Source organism: Patagioenas fasciata, chromosome 2, assembly GCF_037038585.1.
Source record: "Patagioenas fasciata isolate bPatFas1 chromosome 2, bPatFas1.hap1, whole genome shotgun sequence".
Classification (NCBI taxonomy): Eukaryota; Metazoa; Chordata; class Aves; order Columbiformes; family Columbidae; genus Patagioenas; species Patagioenas fasciata.
In genome coordinates, this window is record NC_092521.1 from 22,680,264 (window position 1) to 22,695,029 (window position 14,766).

The 14,766-nt window shown below is 41.5% G+C and overlaps 1 long non-coding RNA gene across 1 annotated transcript; it reads right to left on the reverse strand.

Moving 5' to 3' along the window:
* Positions 1 to 7,310: 7,310 nt before the first annotated feature.
* Positions 7,311 to 10,311, reverse strand: LOC139827342 (uncharacterized). The gene is made up of 3 exons (XR_011737860.1): positions 10,098 to 10,311; positions 8,985 to 9,062; positions 7,311 to 8,646 (listed from the first exon to the last, which is right to left on the reverse strand). It is a non-coding gene; the product is annotated as an uncharacterized lncRNA (long non-coding RNA).
* Between the last annotated feature and the right edge of the window lie 4,455 nt (positions 10,312 to 14,766).

Genomic DNA, 14,766 nt, shown 5'->3' on the forward strand with positions numbered 1-14,766 from the left:
AAGAGGCTTGCTGCTGGAGGAAGCCCTTGTTTGTAGCCTAAAACACAGTTATGCAGGAACTCATAGCATGCTCTATTTTGAAAGATTCTTTTGTGAACACTTTAAGAACTGAAGACAGGATTTATGATGCACAGCATGAGAAGACGGTTCTTTGCTCAGCAGTATTACTGCCCAAACACCCAGGCACTCTACTAGGTCATTTGTTGTCCTGATCTTTTTCAGAATGTTTTTGTCAGGGTATTTTCTTGTTTAAAATATAGCTTCAGGCAGAGGGAAGTGGCCCCATAGTTCTATTTTATTAAAAAGAAGGCCCTTGAATATCCCCTCTCAGTTTGGCTATACCTATGAGGTGAGTGAGGTATGCTCCATGCAACTGGGTAGAAGACTACAATGCATGGATAGCATTCAGGGCAGTGATGCTTTAGATGTATACCTGTGATAAGCCAGAGGCAAATAAAGCTGACCTGCATACAAAATATTATCTTCAAGAAAAGGCAGATGAAGGAAGGCAGATCATGCTCTGTTCCAGCTACCTTTTCAGGATACTTTGGAAGATCACAGGCTCTTTCTGCAACATTTTTTTGTGAGAAATTAATGCTCTGGAAACTATTCTTCCTATAAAGGATGCCAGCATGGATGGAACTGTGGAAAGAATCTGCTTGTCACCAACAGGACAAAGGACCTATATAGAACTGCTTTTTATTTGTAATATATTACACTGCATAAACCTTAATGGGCCATGGGTGCTGGAGCCAAACCTTCTGGACCAGATCCAGTAACCGCAGGTGTTCCCAGGGTAGTGCCTCCACCAGCTTCAAAGCAAAGTCTTCTACTTAAGCAGCTCTACTGCCCTGGCTCGTGTTCAGAGCCTGGGGCCTCAACTCAGACCCACAGGCCTACTTTTCCTATACAACTAATTATTATCCTCTTAAGCCCTTACAACACGATTGCACAACCATAGCAAAAGTTTGTTCTCTCCATGACAGTGCTGTCAACAAAAGGTCTCTTTGCACAGCTTTTGGGTCATATTCTCAGAGGCCTGTACTGGAACAAGGTCCCCAGGGAGTGGTCATGGCCCCAAGCCTGTTCATAGTCAAGAAGCATTCAGGCAATGCTCATAGGTATAAGGTTTAACTTTTAGGTTCCCCTGTGTGGAGTCAGGAGTTTGACTCAGTGATCCTCATGGGTCCCTCCCAACTCAGGATATTGTGTGATTCTATGATTCTACTTTTCGCACTTCCTGGTATGTGACTATAAGAATATTAGTGCAACAGTTTGGTGAAAACTTTAAGAACACCTGCTGCAAGAAATAAGAATAAAAGAGGATTTAGGCTTTTTTTTAGCTTTTAATCATACGCAAAATACCAAATAATGTTGCTCATTTACTGTGCAATAGAAGTATCATCTGTTAGAGAAGGACAAACGAAGAAGCTAATATGCAAACTCAAGCTGTCCTCCAGCGTGTGTTACAATGGCTGGTTGGATTTTTACCATCTGCCGCCTCTGCTCTTGTCACTTTATTCTGCCTTGGAAGTCTCTACTCAGTTGTAAGCGTTAGTAACTGATCAAAGACCTGCTAGAGCCTGGATGTGAGCTGTTTGCAGGATGAGCCCCAAAGCGCCAGCCGCAGCAGCTGGCCGAGGACCGGCAGTGCGAGGGTGTCCCTCTGACTGTAAGGAAAATCATAGGGTGTGAATAGCGAATCAAACCAGAGCCATTACAATATCCTCTTATGCAATGTTTTCAAAAGGGCATTTATGGCAATATGTTGTGAATCTGGAAATCTCTTTTATTATTTTTCCCCTGGAGATGTGTATTAAAACATATAAAAACATTTGTGGCTTGTTGTGTTTTTTTTGTTTGCAGAGCTTATTCCTAGAACAGTACTTTTTACACTGTGATTCTCCTCAGCACAGGATCTAACCAGAGGCTATTTAGTCTATACCTCTGGTGATGAAGAAGGAGCTGCTTCTGTGGTGGGATGAGGCAACTGCAAGGTTTAGGTTTCTTCCTAACAGCTTGGTACCTGCATTACACCATTTATATTGCCCATACTTACATAGTTTAAATATCACCAAATGATGTAGGCTTCAAGAATCTGTATATAAAAGCTTCACTGAAGATCCTTTATCTCCCTTCTTGCAATGCCTAAGAAAAGCCTAGTTGTGGTAAAAAGCTCTTTGCTGTAAATTACAATTTAGTCACAATTAAAATTCAAGGTATGAATCTGGAAATGGCTCAAAGAAGGATTTCTGTCCTGGGATTCTTTGAATTAATTCTTTGCACATCATGTGTAACGATTAAGTCCTCAGTATTGGTCTTGTATGTATATGAAATTGTGATTGCCCCATTGTGAACCAAGACAATGCTTTCATACAGCGTATAGGATTGATATGATAGTCATTATCACATTGGTACTGGTTGCAGATGCCACTGAAATAGCCTTTATTAAATAAACCACTTCAGGAAACAGGTAATATGTGATTGGACTCATCAAAATGAGTTATTTCTCCGTGTTCTATTTGTAACCTGATAGCTTGCAAGAGATGAAGCTGAAAAATGAGACAATTATAACTGCAATTAACACCACATGTCTGAAGTATACCTTGAACTTGGGTTTCTATCACATTTGGCATTGTTACAACAAGTTTAACTGCTATGTGGCCTTTCCGGCCAAATCCTATTTGAATAATGTTGATAGTAAAATTAATGTATTTGAAGCTTCTATAAAATTACTCTGCTCAATCTGAGCAGCTAGGACCACATATGCTTAAGTATGAATTTTCTGGGAAATGTTTCTCTCCCTTTAGAAGCACAAGCATTCCTTCTAACTCCATCTTCAAACTTTTCTGGTTGATATTTTTTCCCCAGTGAGTTGTAGCTATCACTTAATTGAATTAATGGATCCATATCTGTTTGCAGAGGTTTGGACAGCTCATACCCCATGTTTAGGACTTTTTAAGCTAAGTCATTGTAGAAGAGGAATCAAAATTTTTCCAGGGTTGCCAATTCCAACTGTAATTTCAGGATCCCTCTGATACTCCCCTGGATATACAAAATACAACGTAGTTCATTGAAACTTGTTGTGGTTCTTTCCAAAGAGCCCACCTGCTGATGAGGGGAGATGAATGTCTGTTAATGCATTCATACATGTGCTTCATACATGTGCTTCATTCATAAAATACGTGTTTCCTATTTTATCTCCTGAAAAACTGTATATAATTTGGTTGATTTTGCAATTATTGTACTGGATACTAATATTGTGGGGGGGTTATTATTATTATTTAAATCAAGTTATTTTTAATGGTGTTCCAGCACATCAAATTCTAAGCACATTCCTGGCAAGGAGTCCCTGTAGCTCATAGCTCCTCCTCTCACAGCTCAGTTGCTTCAGTTGATGCCGTGACTGCCATTAGAGTGACACTTTCAGAGCATCACTCAAGAACATTAAGGCAGCTTTAATTACTGTTACGGTTGCCCTGACAATATAAAAGCTCCACTATATCATCCAGATAATTGTCCATGGGCATTTATGATTATGTATTTACCCATAGCACAAAATCACTTCACCTTTACTAAAGTTTGTTGCTTTATATCTTTGTACCACGCTCCATACAATCCTTTCAAAATGTATTCCTTGCAGGTTTAAAAGCCATCACTTCCACTGTCTTATTATGAAAACCTGAACTTCTGATCTGGGGTTTGGGTTGACTTTTCTTTTTATTTTCCTCTGCATCTTCTTTGGAGTATCAGGACTCTGATCTGCCTGCAAACCCCAAGCAGTTAAATACAACCTCAGGCGGGTTTTCTGTTAAAGGGCATGATTTCGGGTAGCTCATTATGACCGCCTTGCAGTACCAGTTATCTGGCATGGGTAGGTATATAACTTTGTATTTTCATTGGAATCTCATTTATTCTGTGTTCTGCGAGTGCTGGAAGTCTAACATGTCATTAGTATTCTTTGTAGTCTTTTGAAAAATATCAGCTGAATCACTAGAACACAAGGAAAATAGGTACCTCTCAAATTTGTCTGAAGTTTCCCTCCTATTAGGGCATGCAAACTACGTGAAAACTTCATTTCTGGCTTGAGCCAAAAGCAGTTGCACGTAGAGCTGAACATTAGTGAAAACTAATTATGCTGTCCTCAGCTTCCCGGCGGTGGAAGAAAAGAGGAGTTATCAGAGGAGGATGAGCCAAGAGAATGACCTGGTTTTCCAGTGTTGTGCACAGAGAGAGACATAAGCTGTGGCTGATGAGGAATGCTAATGGTACCGTGCAGCTGGCATCTTGTGCTCGAGCAAGCAGCCGCAGTGACAGCTCGGTGCTGCCATCGCAAGAAATCAGCACTCGTCTTGCGGGAAGCAGAGCTGCGTGCTGGCTCATCTGGCACTGCCTCAGGGATTTCACTGCAGCGCTTTATTATTACCTTTAGTTTATGCTTCGCTCATCGGGCCATTAGGAATGCCATGTGAATGTGTGATTTCAGTTGCTCATAGGGGACTCTGGCAAATGGAAATGTGACATGGGCCCCACGGCTTTGTGGTGTCACTGTCCCATAGAAGTTCATGGAGGTTGTGGTAGGAAGAGAGAATTCGCTCTGTGGACACCAGTAGTAACCATGTCTGCTTCTCATGATTTGCACCTTATTTTTCATTCTGCAGAAATCCCAGCTCACCTTATCACGACCCCATCTCCCTCCTTCTCCACACCCCCAGGTACTCTCCATCTCTCCAACACCGCTTGCCCACAAGAACCTGCACGGGGCCGGCCAGGAGGCAGCACCATGGCTGGTCCAAGCCACTGCTGTCCAGCTAAATGGAGCAGATTACCGCTGAGCTCCTGCTCATGCTTCATCTTGGTGCAAGTGGCCACTCTGCTGCGGACAAAAATGATGAGCAGAATGTGGCTTTTATCCAGTGCCCTCCCACCAAAACAAGAGGACTCAATTTGTTAAATAAGTCTTTTTTACTCGGAAGAAAAAGAAGATGAGATCTGCCACAGGTGGAACTTTTAACATGACTCCGTAGAAGAGAACAGGTGCTACTCCGGAGAAATGCAGAAACTTCGGAGTCCTAAAGTCACAGAGCTGTATCACACCAGAACCAAGTGCGTATGATGGATTGCCTTTGATGCAAGGACAGACTGCTACTACTGTTACCTGTAATCTTGCCTCAAACTGAAAAAGAAACAGCTGCCTGACACTTTCTGGTATTTCTGCAGGAAAACTGAAGTTTAGAAATCACCTATCATCTGTCAAAAATCTTTAGGAATATTGCTCTGCTTAATGCAGGGATGATGAATATGTGCTATGGAGTTCTGCAGCAGAGAAGCAGAGCTTGCTGTCTCAGGCAGCTCTAGCCCAGTCATGTGGGGTTTGTTGAGGGCTCTTTTATCTAGACAGAGAACCTCAAGGAAATGTTATCTCAGCCAAAAGGCTGACAGGAGACAGGATGTCATGTGGATTACAAGAATATTCTGATCAGGATTTAGAAACCAGACACCTTACAGAGACAATAATGAGACAGAGTTTAAAGGGTACCAAACACAGCAGCATCTCAGCTGTGGTCCTGGAAGTGGGATTACCCATGTCAAACCTGCCTGTTGCAGTTGCTGTTTTAATTCAAGTGGAACAAATTTATGAACACGTTGTGTGGACAGCAGAATAAGAAGGATGAATTGAATGTCTAGTCCATTTCTTTTTCTCCTCAGGAAAAATGCTGAGATGCCCTTACATCCCCATTTCTACATAGTCCTTGGTAGAAGGGACTATTCATGGTTGCTATTTTTTAAGATTTTACTGAGAACAAGAAGTTAGTTAAGGCGGTTTTAAGTGTTCATCACCAAAAAAAGAAAAGGAGGGATTAAACTGTTGAGAAGAAGAGTTCCCTGCACAACAAGGAGAAAGAAAACACAGAGCTCAGAAAATGGGGAAAGGTACTGGGATGAGAAAAAAATCTCAGAGGAATTAGGTAAATAGAAGGAAGAAGAAACACCGAGGGCATTGCAGAGGAGTGCACGACTAGAGATATGCCTGGTAGGGCTACAGCCAGGTGTGGGTGGAAGAGGGGAGGAAGGAGCAAAGGGGGCTTGGGAGGGGGCAGGTGAGGTGGGGGGTATTGGGGCAGAGCACCCCCAGCCCAGGGCCTGGCTCATTGTTAGCAAGGTAACCACAGAAAGGGGAATTAAATGCTCCCTGCTGTAATCCCTCATGTTACAAAAGGTAATAATTTTCTCTAAATAACAACCAGAATTTGCTGTGCCTGCATTATTTGGAAACCTGGAATAAAACAAATCAAGGTGGGACAGACCTGTCCTTTGATAATAGGAGGAAATATGAATATGGCTAAAAAAGATGAAGAAATTATTTTTTATAAACCTTGCAGGTGAATTTTTAAAGTCCCTGTGGTAATTTTGTGTTGCTCTTTTTTTTTTTTTTTTTTTCCAGACTTGAGGGTGTCAGTGTAGTGTGGCACATTAGAAAACTCAATACTCTTTCCACTGCAGCAGTTAACTCTACATAAAGACTTTCCACAGTCTTGGAGATCTGGTATTTTTTATGTACCCAGCTTTTGCCACCATGGAATTTCAACAGGCATCAAAATATCAAAGCCTGACATTCATAAGGAAGCTTTAATACCTTGCAGAAAGGATAAAATTTGGCCAAATAATTTTTCTTTAAGTCCAGGCACTTATGTCTTCAGAAATAATATTATTTCTGGGATCAGGCTCTGCTGCTACCTGTTTTCAGCTTTTTATTTTGTAAGGTATTGACATGCCTCAGCTGGATTATGTCCACATGAAGAAGCCATATACTGAAGGAAAGGAGTGATAATGGAAATTCAGAGTGCAGAGCAGTTGAGTAGGCTCCATGGCAAGGAATACTGCAGTATAAGGGCTAACAATTCATAAGATCAGATATTTGTATGCACAGGGACTGCACTCTCTTCAATTATTTGCAATTACCATTACAAACTCATGATAAATTTCAGAGGAAAAAGAAGTACTAATTGTCTTATTAACAATTACAAGAGGCATTATGTTAAAAAAGCCATAAGAACATTTAATTTCAAACATTTTCCTTAAGATTATATATCATTAAATGACTGTAAATTGCTAAGAGACAGCATAATTAATATTTTTTCATTTATGTAATGATGTGAAATACATACAAAATTCTTACAGTTTAAGATTTCTTTGTGAAAAATGATGACTTGGGCATTGACAAGGATTTATTAGATGAAACTCATTCATAGAATGACTTTTTTTTCTAGACTTTAATATCTCAATTTGAAACTTATCAGTTTGCCATGGTTTACAATATATTAGACTTGTTAAATGCAAGAATATAACCATTAGCTTTGGATAATAAATGGTCTGTTGTAAGAAATAATTTAGCATATCATCAAAGCAAATAGTAGAACTAATTGCATTCCATTTATCATTTGCCGTGTCAAATCTGGTATGGTATTTAAAAGCAAACTTTGTCCGGTAATTAAATGGAAGTAATTGACATTGATTACACTTGTGATTGTGTTTACATGTGGTAAAATCTCAGAAACACAGTTCGTAGATATTACTATAATCATTCATTTAAACTCTGCTTCTATTACAGAAAATGGTAAGCACTTATTTGGCTTCTCTGAGTCAGCCTAAGCTCAAAGCCCTGCTCCATAACTAGAAAAATACTGAGCAAAGGACTGCTTGGGAGATGGTAACATTAAGAACATGCTGTTTTTGGTGTTTCTTTCCCATGATGAATGAGACTTGAGCAGCCTTCTCTCCCTGCAGCTCCAGCAGCACATGAGCTGATGTGGGACCGCAGCAGCTTCCCAGGCGCTGTGCTGGGTCCCAGCCCCACACTGCCAGGTGGTGCGGAAGAGGGGAAACAAATTCTAAATTATGTAAGAAAATTATACATAACAAGAAATATTTTTCTAATTATTTATTTAATTATTTTTTAAATTTCAACAATGAACAGCAATTATCTGCACCTTTGGAAAATCATCCCTGACAATGAGAATCCCAGTCTTAGAACACCAGGCAAAGTTAATGGCCCAAGACTGTTTTCAGTGGTGTTTTTCAAGAGCAGATGCAGGGCAAGCAGGCAGGGAGCAGCCACCATAGTGTGCTTACTGGTACCAGTAATAGCTGCTCGAATAAGCCCATCTCTCTCCTCCTTGCAATGAGCTTGCAGGGGCTGGGCAGTTTCGCTGTCCCTGGCCTGGGAGCTTTGTGGGGAGAAGAGGAGCAGAGGCACAGCCCTAGCAGGACACTGTGGTGAGGAGAGGGCTGGGACCCCCGAGGACTGCCTGGGGCTGAGGGCTGAGCCCAGCCTAGCGGCTGTCAGCAGCTTGCTTCACAGCAACCCAGTGGGGCCCTGGCTGCACCCCCACTGTCCTGGAGGCTTCCTGGCTGTGTGTGACCACACTGCCCTGCACGGTGTCTTCTTTGGGGACTCGCCTTGGGGCTTTGGAGATGTTAAATCTTCTGGCTTAACACTTTTGTCTTCTGGTATGAGTGGGCACACTGAGCTGTATGTTCTTTACCTCTCCTGTGAGGATAGGCTGAGAGAGTTGGGATTATTGAGCCTGGAGAAGAGAAGGCTCTGGAAAGACCTTATTGTGGCCTTTCAGTACTTAAGGGGACCTAAAAGAAAGATGGAGACAGACTTTTTAGAAGGGCCTGTTGCAATAGGACAAGGGGTAATGGTTTTAAACTAAAAGAGGGGAGATTCACGCTGGGCGTGAGGAAGAAATTGTGTGATGAAACACTGGCCCAGGTTGCCCAGAGAGGTGGTAGATGCCCAATTGCTGGAGACATCCAAGATCAGGCTGGACCGGTCTCTGAGCAACCTGATCTAGTTGAAGATGTCCCTGCTCATTGCAGGAGGTTGGAATAGGTGACCTGTGGTCCCTTCCAACCCAAACTATTCTATGATTCTTGCTGATGAAATGGGGCATGACAACCAGGTTCAGGTACCTCACCTGGTGCTTGCTTCATGTTCAGCTTTCACTTCCATGTTAATCTGGTCAGATTTGGAAGGTCTTGACTATTTTGACTAGCTGCAAGAAAACAGAGGGTAATTAAAATAACCCAACCCTGGTTGCTTTGCTTTGCTAACTTTCCTAGTGCTTCTGCAAATCTGGCGGGCAATAACAAAGCCGGGGACAGCACTGACACAGTATCCTGAGCAGATGGTATCTGCACCTACTGTTTCACTTCCAGCAATGTTATGTCAGATTCAGGAGGTTGCTCCACATCCTTGAGCCAAGGGTGGCTAATGTCCTAAACAAGATCAGGGACCTCAATGGGAACAAAATTAAAAGTAAGGCTGAGTCTGGAAAAAGAAATTGTAAGCTACAAATCTTGGAGTCAAGGGCTAGCTCTAAAAGAGAAAGAGTGGCCAGTACAGGAACGCAGTTTCCTGGGGGTGAAGATCATACATACATACGCACACATGATTAGGGACTCAAAAGCATGTTGACAGACCACCTCTTCGAAGGCCCTGAGTACCGACAGCATCGCCGCTGCAGTGATCTGACAGCCAAATGCACAGGGCCAGAGCCTGTCCATTCCTGTATATACCTGGCATGCAGATCCTCCTGAATGCTCTGAACTGTGTTACAGGGGTAAGTATTCCATACTGGTCACTAGTGCCAGCCTATCATCTATGGGCTTTCTGTTTGCTTGTTTGGGTTGAGGTTTTTTTATTTGTTTGGTGTTTTTTTCTTTTCTTTTCTTTTTGAAAAGGTCTGTCAAATTTTAAGTGAAAAATGCACATTACAGAAAATTCAAATGCATAGGGAAGCAAGTAGTGCCACATTCTGCTCATCTTCCTCCTGCTAACATTAGCAATTCTATTCATGCAAGCAAAGTAAACAAGATTTCTCTTAAATGGGTCAATTTTTTTTTTTTTTTTTTAAATGTGTTGTCACTTGCTTTGAAAGCAGTGAAAGAGTTTGCTAGGGTGTTAGGGTGTTGTCTAAGAGTCCTGCCATTTTGCCCTGCTGGAAAAAGCCTCTGCCTTGACTTGTGGTTCTCTCATCCCCAAAATGTGTGAGACAACATTGTCAATGGCACAGAAAATGCAGGCTCACATATGAAAGCATCTCAGATGGTGCTGGAGTGCAAGCTCAAGAGACTACTTTCCTTCTTGCTGCTTTTGGATGACAGGGGGGAGATCACCACCACCTCTCAGAGCTGGGAGGGTGATGAAAGACATTGACAAGTGGAAAGCGCTTCTCCAGGGGTTAGCTGGAAATCTTCCTCTCGAAGCCTGTGAGTCATCACTCTTGACAAAATGCCCTACCAGCCAGGGGAAGCTCAGCAGAACTGGAGGCTGCCAGGGGACACTGTATCTAGAAATAATGAGAAGAATACACGCGTGTTTGAAAAGCTGGAAGGTGACTGACAAGAACAACTAGCAAGCCAAGCACCCCAAAAACACTCTTAATCATTGCAGAGCTAGGGCCACATTTGGGGAAGACTCCTTACACAAGAATGACAGGGATACGAATAAACATCTGGGAACAAAAACCTCTTGCAAACACTACAAACAACAAAGAGAGCATTCATTCTGACCAAGTTAATAAAAAAGGATCTCCTCATTTGGTAACCACCAGTAACAGCACATCATATGCATATTTTTAACCTCCTTGCATGGTACACAGATCAATTTATCCTGCTTTAGTGTCTGGACTGTTGCATTTTTAAGTTGATATAGTCTTACCACTGTTGACTAGCTCACTCTTATGAGAACCACCGCCTCCTGTTTATCCACAGAGGGAAACCACATGCCTCCTCTCCAATCCAGAGAAATTTGTAATGAGAAATTTTAAATTCCACGAAGGCCTAACCCTCAGCCTCCACCTAATCCTTTAGGTTTTAGTGATGATCTGTGACACATGGATACCAGGAACTAGAGTGTGATTAATACATAACTCAGTATCTACCATGTAATGAGCCCACGTCGTTTCTAACCTGGGCTGAACTTGGGCACATTTCCTAAGAGTAAAAAGTCCATACCCTTTGGTAGATATTATACATAAAGCTTTTAAGGCTTCTTTGCTAGTTAATGTGGTGTAAGCATGCAGGTTGCTAGACTCTCAAGTAATGTTCATATTTGAATATTATTTTCAACACTCTTTGTTTAATACCTCAGATACTTAGTTTGCAGTGATTTTCTACTAGTCTCTCTCCATCCAATCCAGATTTTTTGGAGGTGAAAACATTCTAGCACCGAACTGATAAAAGACTACAGCTGTAAAAAGCAAAACTTGGCTTATGATATATTGCTGGGTACCCTAAAACAGGATTGAATTTTCTCTTGCTCTTTCCTTCTACCACTGATTTTGTAAAACAACCCCAACTTAATTTTACTTACTTGTGATGCCTTTATATAGTGCTTTGAGCCACTGCTTCCAGTAATTTTTCATGTGTGACACCACCCCATGGGCATCTAAAGAAGCTGAGTTAAAATAATGCTGGTTGATACAGCTTTTTAAACCTTACCTTTGTGCAAATGACTTACGATGAGCATGAGATCTATTCTGTAACTATTCTGTGTATAAATTATACTTAAACTTACTCTTCTTCTGAAGCCAAACTAATCCACACTAGGAAGTTAGGACCCTATTTCTGTCCCAGTTGTTTTGAACATGCAAACAATTCAGTAAATATAGGTGAGAGATTACTGCTCCATAGGAGTTAAAGCAGAGATGTCTTTCCTCCCACAACCTCTGGGCTTTTAATAATTATGAATCATTCCCCCAGCTGGTTATCAGCATTTCTGTCAACTAGACAGGAACATTGATCACTCCAAAGTACACAGCAATCAAAAAGGTCTGAGCATCGGAGTGTCAACTAATATTACTTCCACAAGGTCGTATTTATACAGGTTGTTTTACTAAAGAGGGACTATTTGCATTCTAGTACTTCTACAGCATTGTGGACATGAGGGATCCACAGTTGTGAGAGCCTTCATTTTGCTTTTCTTGTGCATCTGCCCTTCACAAGGACGTTCCTCCCTGAGCAGCTCAGACAAAAATGCAAGTTGGACTGATTCTTTTCTCCCACTGCAACTGCTGTGTAGGCTGGATGGATACCGGTTGTTAGCTATACCTGGCACTGAGTGCTGGTACGTGTAAGAGGAGCCAGGACACAGACCATATTGTCAAGTTCAAGTGTTCAGAAACAGAAGCAACCTTTTCCCCACATTCAAAGGTGGATCGTTATTTGTATTTGTCTTCTGTTATGCTGAGTTTCAGTAGCTAGGGAAATTTTCTTCTCAATGGACGATGAAATTCCTGCATAATCACATAATTCCTGCACCTGAGGTGTCAAGAAAAAACACCGTCTGCTGCAGAAGTTGGCAGCAGTGAGGGAAGAGGAAGAGGAGATATAAGAGGAAATAATCTCATTCTCTCACCTGCAGGAGAGGAATCCAACCCTGCAGCTGAAGCCTGGTGATAGAGGGTCCATCAGGGTGGGAGAGGAAATGGGAGAACCAGAGGAGAGAAGAGGTAGCCTGTAGGAAGACATAAAAAGAAGGAAATACTTGGGATTAGCAGGGAAGGTCATTGGGCTACGCAGCCTTCAGACATTTGTCCAAACAAATTTGAAGCCCATGACCACTGGATGAGTATTTTTTGCACTCCAAAAGATGAGGTGAGGAAGGGTGTCTTTCCTGCTCCAGTTTATTTGCGTCATAGGGATAACACCTGATTTTGTCTACATCCAGCTGTGAACCATGTTGAAAAGAAAACATGGAGGGGAAAAAAAAAAGGAACTGTGGTACAAGTGCCTCATGGCTGAAAGTAAGGGGAATTCAGGGCTGGACATGTATTTTGTGCTCTGCTGCTTTTTTTTTTTTTTTTTTTTTGAGAACAAAATGTGAATTGTTACTCTAGTAATCTATGACATATGCATATGGAGCCATACAAGGTTAAGAATCTAAGTGTTAAAACTGGGTGTAGAGAAATGTGAATGAAGCAGAAGGAAATTTTATGTTAGCTTTTTTACATTTTGCCTCTCCGGACAAAACTGGACTGCTGTCTTGTGTAGCACTATACTAAATACATATATACATTGAGCTGTGGCATCAGTTTTCTAGTTCTGCATTAATATCACCAGCAGAAACATTGTACAGAGTGTTCATCCATCAATTTTTTCTCATTTTGTATACAGTGACTGCACATTTCTGTCTTGTACTCTCTCAAACACTGTGCTGCTCTTTTTTTTCCAGTACATTTGAGAGGATGAAGTTAATGTGTCTGTTTTCAAGTCCTGCTTCCTCCACATGAGGAGGAAATCCTCTCTCCCTCCATACGTTTTTAAAATAGCTGACAGTGCCCCCAGTTAATTGCATATCAAACTGAAGTTCTTTTTCCTGTCCTGCGTGACTGTCCTCCCCTCTTAAATAGTCTGTCTGTTTTCTTACTCCCAGTAAGAACATTGAAAACATCCCCTACCTACCAAAACACAAACTCCTCTGGGAACATGAATGCAAATGAAGTGGCAGTAACTGATGTGGCAGTTACATCACCCATACATCATTGGGATATCTTTGTATATTAACATCAGGAGACACCTAAGAACACAGATAAAATATACAGCTCTACACAGAACTAGTATTGGCTAGATCTTTGCTTTTTCCCTCCTGAATGACTTCTTGGCTGCACCTAAATGCCTCCAAACTAGCCAAGTCCTTTTCCTAGTTTAAATCCCTTTCAAAACTGTGTTTTTAAAAATCTACTTTCCGAAACATATATGGCTTTCTGTATTGCTCCTCTGCGTATATCACTATAACCTTTGTCCTCCCCTCTAACCCTTCCTCTTTTCTTTCCCTGTTAATGATTCACATTTATTGTGCTGTGTCCAACCTCTGCCGAAATCTCTCTTCCTATCTCCCTATAACTTGTTTGGTTTGGCTTGTTGGGGACTTTTTACATACCCTGATTGCTCCTCCTGCACTTGCGTTCTAGAATAGAAACCCAAATGAACAGGTAAGTGACCGACAAAGGGTGCAATAGATACAGAATATACCTGAGAAAACAGCACTGTAAACCAGGGTCTTCAGGGTTTGTTGCAAATGTATGTGAGAGGTCTTCTGACTTTGGAATCAATATGCCTGCTTTTACTGACTTCATCCATAACCTACTAGCGCTGTTATCAGGAAAGATGAGACACTGTAATGAGACTGCACCTATTTGTCAGTTCGCTTCCTCCTCATTTAAAATGATTTGCAAAAGAGAAGGTGACAACAGATGAAGAGAGTAAACAAACTCCATCCCTGCATGCTGTAAAACCTCAGTATTGGTTTATTTCTGAAGAGATGACAGGTGTGTATCTATTCACCACTTTTCTAAATTCCCTCTGCTATAAAACTAAACAGACTCAGCTTTGCTTTAGAAAAAAAAAAATCCAAACTGTACTAACATACCTTTTTAAAAATAAAATTAATGTGCCCCGAGATGAAAAATTACTTTCCAGAACAACTCTGTCTTTTGGTGTGTCTTGGTGAACTGGATAACCACACATTTTAGTGTCCAGAAAGAACTGTGACTACTGGAATGAGTTTTAAGAAAACAGCCCTGTGTGTTTTGGTAAAGTTGACATGGTAGACTGGGGTTGGCAGACCAGGGTTCATCCTCAGCTCCATCATGGAACAGTTTTGTGACCTTTAACTGAGGCACCTGATCTCTGATTTCCACTCATAGCAGAGGTTTGCTTACTCACAAGGGTGTTACAGAAGTATTGAAGGCTTTG